The sequence below is a fragment of the Arachis ipaensis genome, chromosome B3 (assembly GCF_059453495.1).
Source record: "Arachis ipaensis isolate K30076 ecotype BB chromosome B3, ASM5945349v1, whole genome shotgun sequence".
Taxonomy (NCBI): Eukaryota; Viridiplantae; Streptophyta; class Magnoliopsida; order Fabales; family Fabaceae; genus Arachis; species Arachis ipaensis.
Window position 1 is genome coordinate 130223805 of NC_142438.1, and position 11230 is coordinate 130235034.

The following is an 11230-nucleotide window of genomic DNA, read 5'->3' on the forward strand; positions in this document are numbered from 1 at the left end:
ATCTAGAAATTGATTTAACTTGCTAACAGCAAAGCTTATGTCAGGCCTGGTATTAGTGAGGTATATCAACCTTCCAATGAGTCTTCTATATGGCTTAGCATCATTCAACAATATTCCTGATGACTTTGAGAGATGAAAGGAATAATTCATAGGTGTGCTGGCTGGTTTTGAACCTAATTATCCATATTTTTTTAGGAGATCAAGAGTATACTTCTTTTGATATAAAGCTATTTCCTTTTTACTCCTTGCAACTTTGATGCCCAAGAAAAATTTTAGTTTGCCTAAATCTTTGATTTTGAACAAAGTGTCGAATTTCATCTTCACACGTTGGATCTCTTCTATGTCATCCCCTGCTAGAACCAAATCATCGACATAAACAAGAATAGAAATGAAATCTGTTGGAGAAGATTTGGTGAAAAGGGAATGATTTGCCTTTGATTGTGAGTAACCTGAAGCAATCAAGACAGAGCATAACTTAAAGTTCCACCGGTGACTTGCTTGCTTAAGGCCATATAAGAATCGTTCTAGCTTGCAAACCATTCCTGGCTGCGCATTTAAACCAGGGGGCAACTTCATATAGACTTCTTCAGGTAAATCACCATAAAGAAAGGCAGTGGTCACATCTAATTGATGAATAAACCAGTTCTTACTAGCCGCAATTGCTAAGAGTACACGAAGAGTAGTCATTTTGATTACAGGACTAAAGGTATCAAAATAGTCATACCCTTGTGTTTGAATGAAGCCTTTGGCCACAATCCTTGCTTTGTGTCTTTTTATAGTCCCATTAGAGTTATACTTGGTTTTAAATACCCATTTACATCTGATTGTATGCTTTTCTTTCGGTAGAGTAGTAAGTTTCTAGGTTTTTCTTTTCTCCAATGCTTCAAACTCAGCTTTTATTACTTTCTACCAACAATCACTCAGAATAGCCTGCTCATAGTTTTTTGGTTCCGAATTTGTAAAAATTGTAATAAAAAGTGCTTTGTGTGATTATGATAGGAAATTGTAACTCAAATAATTGAAAAGGGATATCGTTTTGTCATTGATGATTGGACCATGCTATTAGAGACAGTGGTTTGTAGACATTTATAATCATCAAGGTATTTTGACTTGTGTCTTTCTCTAAGAGATCTTCTTAGTGAAGGAGGTGGATTAATGTCAGTGGCCTGAAAATTAGATAGATTTTCATCATATAATGGAATAGTACATGATGCTGGTGCTGGTGGTAAACTCAAAAAAATGGGTAAAGTTGGTTGTGGTTGAATATAAATTGTGTTGGAAGGAATATTTGGTAATGTATGTTGAATGAGATGTAAATCTAAGGTATGGGAAGATAATGTGCTACTATCAAAGACATCTATAGGATCATGATTATGTAATGTAAGCTTACACTACAAGAAAATGGAACATTTGTAACAAAAATTTTGTATCAAATTTAAAATTGTTAGAAAAAAAAGAGTTTTTTGTAATAATAATTGGTGATTGTTACAAAAAAAAAACTATGTTTTGTAACAACATTACAAGTTGTTACAAAACATTCAAATATTTTGTAACAATCTATTTTTTTTTGTTACAAATTATGTTAGTTTTTGTAACGCGCCGGTGTATTGTTACAAAATATTATAATATTTTGTAACAAAAAGTGAAGTAGTTGCAAAAATTCAAAGTATTTTGTAATAAAATAGTTTTTTGTTTCAAAAACTCTAAATATTTTGTAACAAAATATTTTTTTGTCTGAAAAATCCAAATTATTTTGTAACAAAAAATTAATTTGTCACAAAATTTAATATTGTTTGTAACAAATTATTTTTGTGTCACAAAATATATGTATATTTTATATTTTTTTTTTCAAAATGTTAAATACTTTAAGAATAAAAAAGAATTGTATATATAATTTTTTAAAATAATTTTATTTTGTTTCAGAAATTAAAAAAATTGTTCATAATAATTCTTTTAAAATATATTTTACATATTATTTTTGACATATTCATTAATTTTTAAATGATGTAAATATTAATTTATATGCCTTTAGAAAATTAGTATATAATTTTAATTAATAACCAGATTTTTAAAGTAACTAAAAACTAATTTGTGAAATTAATTTTTTTTATTAATTTATAAATATAAATAACAATAATTAAATATATCCCAAAAAAATTAAAATACTAAAGATAAAGCTGTAAAAACCAAATGATGATAGTGAAGGTAAGGTTGTAAAAAAATCCTAAGTCCTCACCCCTCACTCTAAGCCTCCCTCAGTTACTCTGAACCCTCACCGTGTCGTCTCTATCTACGAGGGAACATGCAGCTGCTGCCGGAAGAAGAATCACCGGCGTATCCCCTGGGAAGCGTCTGCGGCGGCGTCGTGGTCCTCCGTGGTGTTTGTTCCGTCGTAAGCGCCTCCAGTCGCTCGTCGAATCTGCTTCGTGTGTGCCACTGCTCACCTCCGTCTGTGTCAAACTGGCCATCTTGGCTCCGCCGTGTTCCGCCTCATCTGCCTCCGGCGTCATGCCTCCTCTATATTTGCTACCTCCGTCTCTGTCGTCCTCTTGTTGGTTCGCTCTTCTACTGGATCTGCTCTGTTCGTGCCGAAGCTCTGCTCGTGTGGTCACCTCTCCTCGCCGGTGGCCTGCGTCTTCGACGGTGGAACGGCCCCAACCCGTCGCTGAGTGCTGACTTTGGTTCTTCTTCTGACATTCTGCAGTGTAGAGGTGAGTTTTTTTTTAATATATAGTTATTCTATATTAATTTTGTGGACTTCATTTTTGCTGTTTTATTGCAGGTTTAGAAAAGAAATGATGAAGATTTAGTAAAAGGGTCTTCTTCTGGTGTAGTTATTCTGCAGTGTAGAGGTGAGTTTTTTTTAAGTTTGTCTCCTAGCTTGCTAGTGAAATGATGAAGATTTAATAAAAGGGTCTTCTTCTGGTGTTGTGTAGCACTCTTTAAAGTCTTCTGGTTCAGCCGTGCTTTGTTCCTCTGCTGCTGGTCTGCTCCGATCGTCTCCTCTGCTGAAGGTAAGTGCAGTTTAATTTAGTATTGAACCTTGATTCTGCTGATGTTTTGACTGAAAATATTATTTTGATATCTGGTTGAAAATATTAGTGCTATTAGCTTTTGCTTTCTTTTTAGTGATTTCGATTCTGTTTTTTTTTTTTATATATTTTTGTGTTTGTGAATTGAGTAAAGTAGGTAACTACATTATCCTTATTAACTATGTTGTTAGTTGATTATCTTAGCTGAAATATTGAACCTTGATTCTGCTGATGTTGTGGTTGAAAATATTAGTGTTATATCTGGTAGATAATTTTATTTTAGCTTATTAGGAGAGTTGATATTTGATTCTAATTTTTGTTTTTGTGTTCTATTATTTTGATTCTAGTTTTTGCTTTCTTTTTCAGTGATTTTGATTCAATTTTTTTTTATATTTTTGTGTTTGTGAATTGAGTAAAGTAGGTAACTACGTGATCCTTAGTAACATAGAAATATTGATTAAATTTTGTTATTAATTTTGTGTATTTTACATTGCATTGATTTAGGATAGTTTATGCTTCTCTACTCATCCGGCGTTGTCCTTTGCCTCTGCTGGTCTGATTCGGCTGTCTTTCTTCTCCTGCTGGTCTGGTCTGGTCCGATTACGTCTCTGCTAAAGGTAACTTCAGTTTATTTGAGTATTGTTAAATATGTTGTTAGTTGATAATCTTAGCTGAAATATTAAATCTTGAGACTGCTGATATTGTGGTTGAAAATACTGTTAGTTGATTATGCTGATGTTGTTGTGGTTGAAAGTATTGGTGTGTAACATGGTTGATTATATGATTTTTTGGTTATTTGGAGAGTTGATATTTTTATTCTATTTTTTGTTTCTGGATTTTATATTTTAAACTTCCAAAAAATTTGCAGTGCCATCCTAGAACCGGTGTCGAGCCTGACATCCAAGAATTGTGGCAAATTACTCATCAAAAGACTAATGGAGAATGGGTCAATGAAAAAGCTAAACAAATTGATGTAACATTACTAACCTTTTCCTTTTTCTGTTGCATGAAAGTTAAATTTTATTCATGAAATTTTTGGTTTTGAACCACATTCGGTTTTGCCAATTGGTGTTGTTGCGCTTGCCGACAACACATGGTTTATGCCTATTCCAAAGATAAAGGTTCTTGCTAGCAGTGCGGTAAGACTTTCGCTTGAGAATTGCAACTCTGCTTTGTAATTGGTTCTTAAGTATGTAACATTAAAATTTTCTCAATTGATGCATAGGTATTCTATACACCATTTTTGAGACACATATGGACATGGTTGGGTCTTACACCAGCAACAAGGAAAAACTTCCTCTCCCTCTTGGATAATGGCTACAGTTGCATTTTAATACCTGGTGGAGTGCAAGAAACATTTCTCATGGAGCATGATACCGAGGTGTGTTCCATCTCACTCCTTTTTAGTATTTCTATTCTATTTTTGATAATTGTAGTACTATGATTGATGCAATGTTTAGTATTATATTGTTATGAAAAATTTTCCTTCTAATGCTATATAAATAGTTGAGGCCAACTATCCTATAACATGACATACTAGGAACTTGGCATTCTACATTTTTCTTGTATGATTATATTAGTGTATAGTCAAAAAATTCCTAAAAAAGTTGTAAATATAATTAAGGAGTACATTGTGTTAGTTAGATCTTTTAGTGCCTACATCTTACTGGTTTTTCTTGATATTTGGTTTTGTACTGTATTTCTCCTTTCTACTGATTTTAAAGACAGGCTGAAAAGGATTTGAAATAAATTGTGTCTTTCAAGATGAGCATCATTATTGTCATTGCATGATTTATGTTAAAAACTTTAAATGGGTCAGTGATATTAAGATATTTTTACCCTGTAGACTGCCTATCTCAAAGCAAGAAAAAGATTTATCTGCATAGCAATGCAGAAGGGCCAACCCCTTGTTCCGGTTTTCTGTTTTGGACAGGTACTTATTTCTTGTCCAAATCAGCTTTACAACACTAAAAATTATTTAGTGTTTCACATCCTTATATGTTAGTGTTACTGATTTATGTTTATCATTAACTACCATTTCTCATTTTCCTTCGTCACTGCAATGTTTGCTATAGTCAGATATCTATAAGTGGTGGAAACCTGGTGGGAAGTTAATTCTGAATTTTGCAAAGGCTATCAAGTTCACCCCCATATACTTTTGGGGAATTTTTGGGTGTGTGTTTCTTCTACATCCCAATTTGTTAATCCTCATCATTTTCGTTATCAATGTTTTCACTAGACAATGTTTCTTCCATGAAAAATCAGAGTAACTAAATTTATATTTGAAGTTGAGTTGGTTTAATCTTTTAACACAAATCATCTCTTCAACTTCTAGATCTCCAATACCATTCAAGCATCCAATGTATATTGTTGTGGGTAGACCGATTGAGCTTGACAAAAATTCAGAACCAATAACAGAAAAGGTATATGTCCTTCATGCAGCGTTTATCCATTAAGTTATCCTGGGATAACATATTAACATGCTGCATTCTTTTTCTCTCTTGTATTGTTCCCTATTCATCTTCAAAATGTTCATTACATTGACTTGTGTTATGCTTTCACTAAAGATTCTAGCTTCCATGAAAAAAAAAAACTTTATTCAAATCTTTTATGGAACCTTATATTTCAATGTAAAGCATGTGGGGTATCTCTAATATTGTTTGTAAATTTGATATCTTTCTCCATATTAGGTTGCTACGGTGCATAGTCAATTTGTTGCATCACTTCAAGATCTTTTTGAACGGTACAAAGCTCGTGCTGGATATCCAAACCTTGAGTTGAGAATTGTCTGATGATTAGTCCAACATTCTGGGGAATTACACCAATCTTTCTTGGTGATCATATGCTACCTTGAGGGCTCAAGACTATTTTGATGCATAGAGACACTAATCTATGTTAGAACTTTTATGTTTTGGTTGAACTTATATATGCAAGACATATAACTTGTAGAACTTATAGAACTTGTAGATATATACTCACTAATATTATTTTGTTTGAAAACAATTTTAGCTAAAATGATCTTGTTTGACTTATGTATGTTTTTGCATATTATATAGATGTAAACTTGCTTATCAAAATAGTTAATATATTAGTTAATTTAAAAAATAATTTAGTAAATTATGCATGCAATTTGTATTAAAAAAATTGTTACAAAATAATTAATTTGCTTTTCTAACTAAAGAAAAAAATGTTACAAAATCATGTTACATTTTGTAATAAAATTTGTTGATAGAAAAAAATAGATTGTCACGAAAAATACCTTCAAGATCAAAATTTGTTACCACTTTTGTAACGGTTTTTAGTTTTTTGTTTCAAAACAAATTGTTACAAAATATCATATTGAATTGTAACAGTTCTATTTTTCGTTACAAAAACCTTTTGTAACGGGACTTACTGCAACAGCCCCTTTTTTTGTTACAAAAAACTTTTGTTTCAAAATTTCGACGTTTTGTTTCAAAATTTCGACGTTTTGTAACAATTTTTTTTTGTTACAAATACGCTTTTTTCTTGTAGTGTTAGTGTCTTGATTAGAATTGGAAACAAGTTCAAATTGATGAGAAACTTGATTATTCTTATATAGAAAGAAATTTTCATAAAAAATTACATTTTTAGAAATGAAAAATTGTTTGTTATTAATGTCCATCAAAAGATATCCTTTTGTTTCTGTTTTAAAGTCAAGAAAAATGCATTTTCTTCCTCTTTTATAAAATTTATTTTTATTTGCAACCAAAGTTAAAGCAAATGCAAGACATCCAAAAATTCAGAAGTGTTGAATGTTTGGTATTTTACTAAAAAGAATCTGATAAGGACTTTTATTATTAATAGATGAACTAGGCACTCTATTGAGAATATGTACAGCATGTGATGCAGCATATCTCCAAAAAAAATGGAAAAGTCTAGGGGGCCAGCACCTTTATTAAATTTTGGCCAGCATGTAATCAGCAAAAGAAAAGTGAATAATTTCTAGCCATTGGATGAAATCTCACACCATTAAAATCATCATTGATGGCTACTTGATGGCTACAAATTACAAAAGTTGCTGCCCCCTGGCACTCCTCAGGAATATGAGCCTTAAAAATGAGTGCCCCAGCAATATTCAAAATATCTTGATATTTTTATTCTACAACTTCATTTTGTTGAGGTGTCTTAACACATGAAGTGTGATGAATTATTCTCTATTTTTCATAAAAGGAACTCATGATGAATTCAGCTCCATTATCAGTCCTGATATTTTTTATTTTTGTTTGAAATTAGATTTCAATTAGTTGCACAAATTATTGAAAAAAAAAAAGAAGTTTCACTTTTATTTTTTATAAAAAATAGCCAAGTGAATCTGCTTTTTTTTTCTACTATTATTAAAAAATACTTATGACCAGCAAAAGATGGAGTAGAAATAGGTCCCTAAATATCCATGTGAACTAAATCAAATAAATTGACAAGATTTTTTTTTACTCAAATGAAAAGGCAATCTTCTTTGTTTTGCATAATGACATGGTTCATAAGGTTCATCTTTTAATGGAAATACAATAAAAAGATAACTCTTTTTCATTTCTTGTAACCTATCAATTGAGACATGTCCTAACCTATAATACCAAGTTTTATAATTTATAGTGTCTGTGATAGCATTAACACTAACTGAATTATTGGTGTTGACTAATTCTCTATTCTTTATTTCTAAGTTGACATAAGTTGCATTTGAATTGAAGATATACAAGCTACCTCTTTGTCTAACATGACCAATCATCTTCAAGAAAAGGTTGTCCTGTATCTCACAGTGTGTATTGTTAAATAAGAATTGACAAGGTAAAAAATTAGTTGCTTCAGACATAGATATGAGATTAAAATTGAAAGAGGGCACATATAATACATTTGTAAGGTAAAAATCATGGGTTAAAATTATAGTTTCACTAATGGTTGATGTGGTCTCAATTCTATTTGGACCTTTGATTAATATAGGATCTATTGTATGATGAGAGTGAAAAGTATGAAGAGAAAAAGTAACATGTGCAGTGGCACCTGTGTCAATTATCCAGTTATATATTGTAAAGGAATGTAAGAAACTGATAAAATATGGTGTATACTTGCTATAGGAGCTATCACTGTGTTTATGACTTGTGTTTGAAGAGAACTATGAGCAAGATCATTTTTATGTTGCTGGAATAGAGAAATCAATGCTTGTTTTTTTATCTTCAGAAAATAAGTTGTCTAGGCTCTTACTATTCTCCTCTTGAGTTGAACACACATCAAGTATGTTGCTATTTTCACCTGTTTTATCAACAACAATCATATTGTTCACATTTGCTACTCTAAATTTTTTTACAAATGAGGAGGAAACTCATGCTTATGGTAGCAGGTCTCTATGGTGTGTCCAGTCTTCCCGCAATGAGAACAACTTCTCATCATTCCTCTTCCACTACTAACTCTACTTCAGCCTCGGCCACGTCCGCCTTTGTCACCTCGATTTGTGATACCAGAATTTGCATTCAAGATCATACCAAACTCTCTATTGTTTTCATTACCAGTTCTTCCAATATTGACAGCATTAACAAGCATTCTTTTTTTACTTTGATCTAAGTTGGTTAATTGTCTTTCTTGTTGCAAAAGCAAAAAATAGATGGAATTCACACTGGGCAGTGGCACCATCAACATAATCTGTGATTTCACTGTGTTGTACTACTCATTTAACCCTCTCAAAATTCTAACATCATATTCTTGGCCTCTATATTCTCTTATGATCTTTAGTCCACATGAGCATGATACTCCACAAGCACATGATGGGATTGGTTTGAACTCATCAAGTTCTTCCCAAATTCCCTTAAGTTTAGTGAAATATGCAGTGATGGATAGATCTTCCTGCTTCACCGTAAACATCTCTTCTTGAAGATCAGTTATCTGAAATAAATCACCTTCATAGAATTTGTGCTTGAGATCATTTCAGAGCTCCGAGGCCACATTACACCAAAGAACACTCTGAAGAATCTCTGTACTTAGGAAAAATGCAACCATATAGTATAAAGGTGTTGCATCTATCCCAAACTTCATAAGTTGAGTCAGTTTTTTCAGGTTTCAGAATGCTTCCATCAATGAATCTCAACTTATTCTTCGATTTGATGGATAGTCAAACCGATCCTGCCCATGAGTAGGGGTGGAAACAGGCCAGGCCAGGCCAGGCCAGGCTTTGCTCTTAACAGGCCTGGCCTGTCATACAGTTGATTGGCCTGAGCCTGGCCTGCAGCCTGTTATAGGCTCTTTATAAAGTACTAGGCCTGGCCTGTTATTCAGCCTGGCCTGGCCTGAAGCCTGTTAAAAGGCCTGCTAATTTTTTTTTACAAAAATAAAAATATTATTTAAAAAAATTATTTTTTAATAAAAATAGTTACATGTAATATGTCATATATTTAATATTTGTAAAAAATTTTAAACTTTTAACATATTTAAAATATACAAAAATATTTATAATAAAATATAATAAATTTAAAATACCTCATAATTTTATTAATAATAAATAATTATTTATATATTTAATTATATTTTAACAGGCCCAGGCAGGCCTGACAGGCCTATAAGGCTAATTAGTGAGCCTGGGCCTGGCCTATTAATGTATTAAGGCTTTTAAAAGAGCCTGGAGCTGTACCTATTTTATAACAGGCCAGGCCAGGTCAGGCCAAACACAGGCCAGGTTGCAGGCCCCTGGCAGGCCGCCTGGCCTTTTTCCACCCCTACCCATGAGTGATAATTTCGAGTTGTAAGAGAAGTTTGAGTTAGTGATAAACCTAAACTTTCATTTGGATGGAGGTAGAAGAGACTTGTCTGATCTGGTCTTGAATCGAGTTCAATATTGATCTCCCTACTTGTGTCTGAAGGCTAGCAAGTTGATTCATCAATCTTGTGATATTTTGTAAATCACTCACTGAAAATGTTTGCAGGTTGTGAATTTTCTAGATTCTCCACTCCAGCTTCTCGATCTACCATGGATGTCGCAGAAATAAGGGGCAAAGTTCACACTTCTTGCTTAATAATATTTGCAGCTCTTCCACACTCACCGCACCATGATGAAATCTATTTTGAGCTGCAGATTTCTTAGTAGAAAAATAAATAAATTCTGCTATGCAAGATAAAAAAGAGAGAAATGCATGTATCTATTGCATTAATAGAGAAATCACACTTTTATAAAAACAAAAGGTACAGTTATATACCCAAAAAGAAAAAAAATTATACTAGTTATCTCTTCATATTCTATTATACAACTGTGATCTACTAATATCACACAATATCCAATAAAACAAGAAGTACCGAGAATACTAATAGTATTGATACATTAATAATAGTATTCACACTACAAGAAAACAAGCTTTTTTCTACACTTTTAAAGCGTGGTGAAAAGTCAAAAAAAGTGTAACGATAGCTTTTCGCCACGTTTTTTGAGCTATCGGCACGCTTTTGAAAGGGTCACAACTGCAAGGGTGCCGGTTGCTCTATCGCCACGCTTTTGGTGACCTACCGCCACGCTTTTTTTGTCGCCACGCTTTTATCTATTGCCACGCTTTTAAGCGTGGCCATATGTGAGAGATATGGCTACGCTTTTAAAGTGTGCCAATAGCTAGGATATGGCTACGCTTTTAAAGCGTGCCAACAGCTAGAGATATGGCTACGCTTTTAAAGCGTGCCAACAGCAAGAGATAACGCTACGCTTTAAAAGCGTGCCAATAGCTAGAGATATCGCTACGCTTTTAAAGCGTGCCAATAGCAAGAGATATCGCTACATTTTTTAAGCGTAGCTGTTGATGACTGCGGTACAATATGGCTACGCTTTCAAAGCGTGGCTATAAGTTTATTCAGGTTCTGTTGTTTTTTTTTTTTCGTAATAAAATCTTACAAAATTCATAGATAAGTGTAAAATTTAGACAATGACAATTATCAATCAATTTGTTTGAAGACTTTTCTACAAGTTTCAAAGATCAAAAGATGAATAGTTGTGAACATTGCATTAAATGAGTTACACGAAGAGTATTTGTGCATATTATGGTAGTACCACGCTAAGCTAAAAAGCACAATGCATCAATTTGAAAGTGCCACAACAAGAAACTAAGATTGCATCAGGAAATCAATGGTACATTATTTACATTGACATGAAACTGAACAACAATATGGGGCATTCCCCCCTTTGACCACAATTCCAAGTTCATCACTTGAAGCAG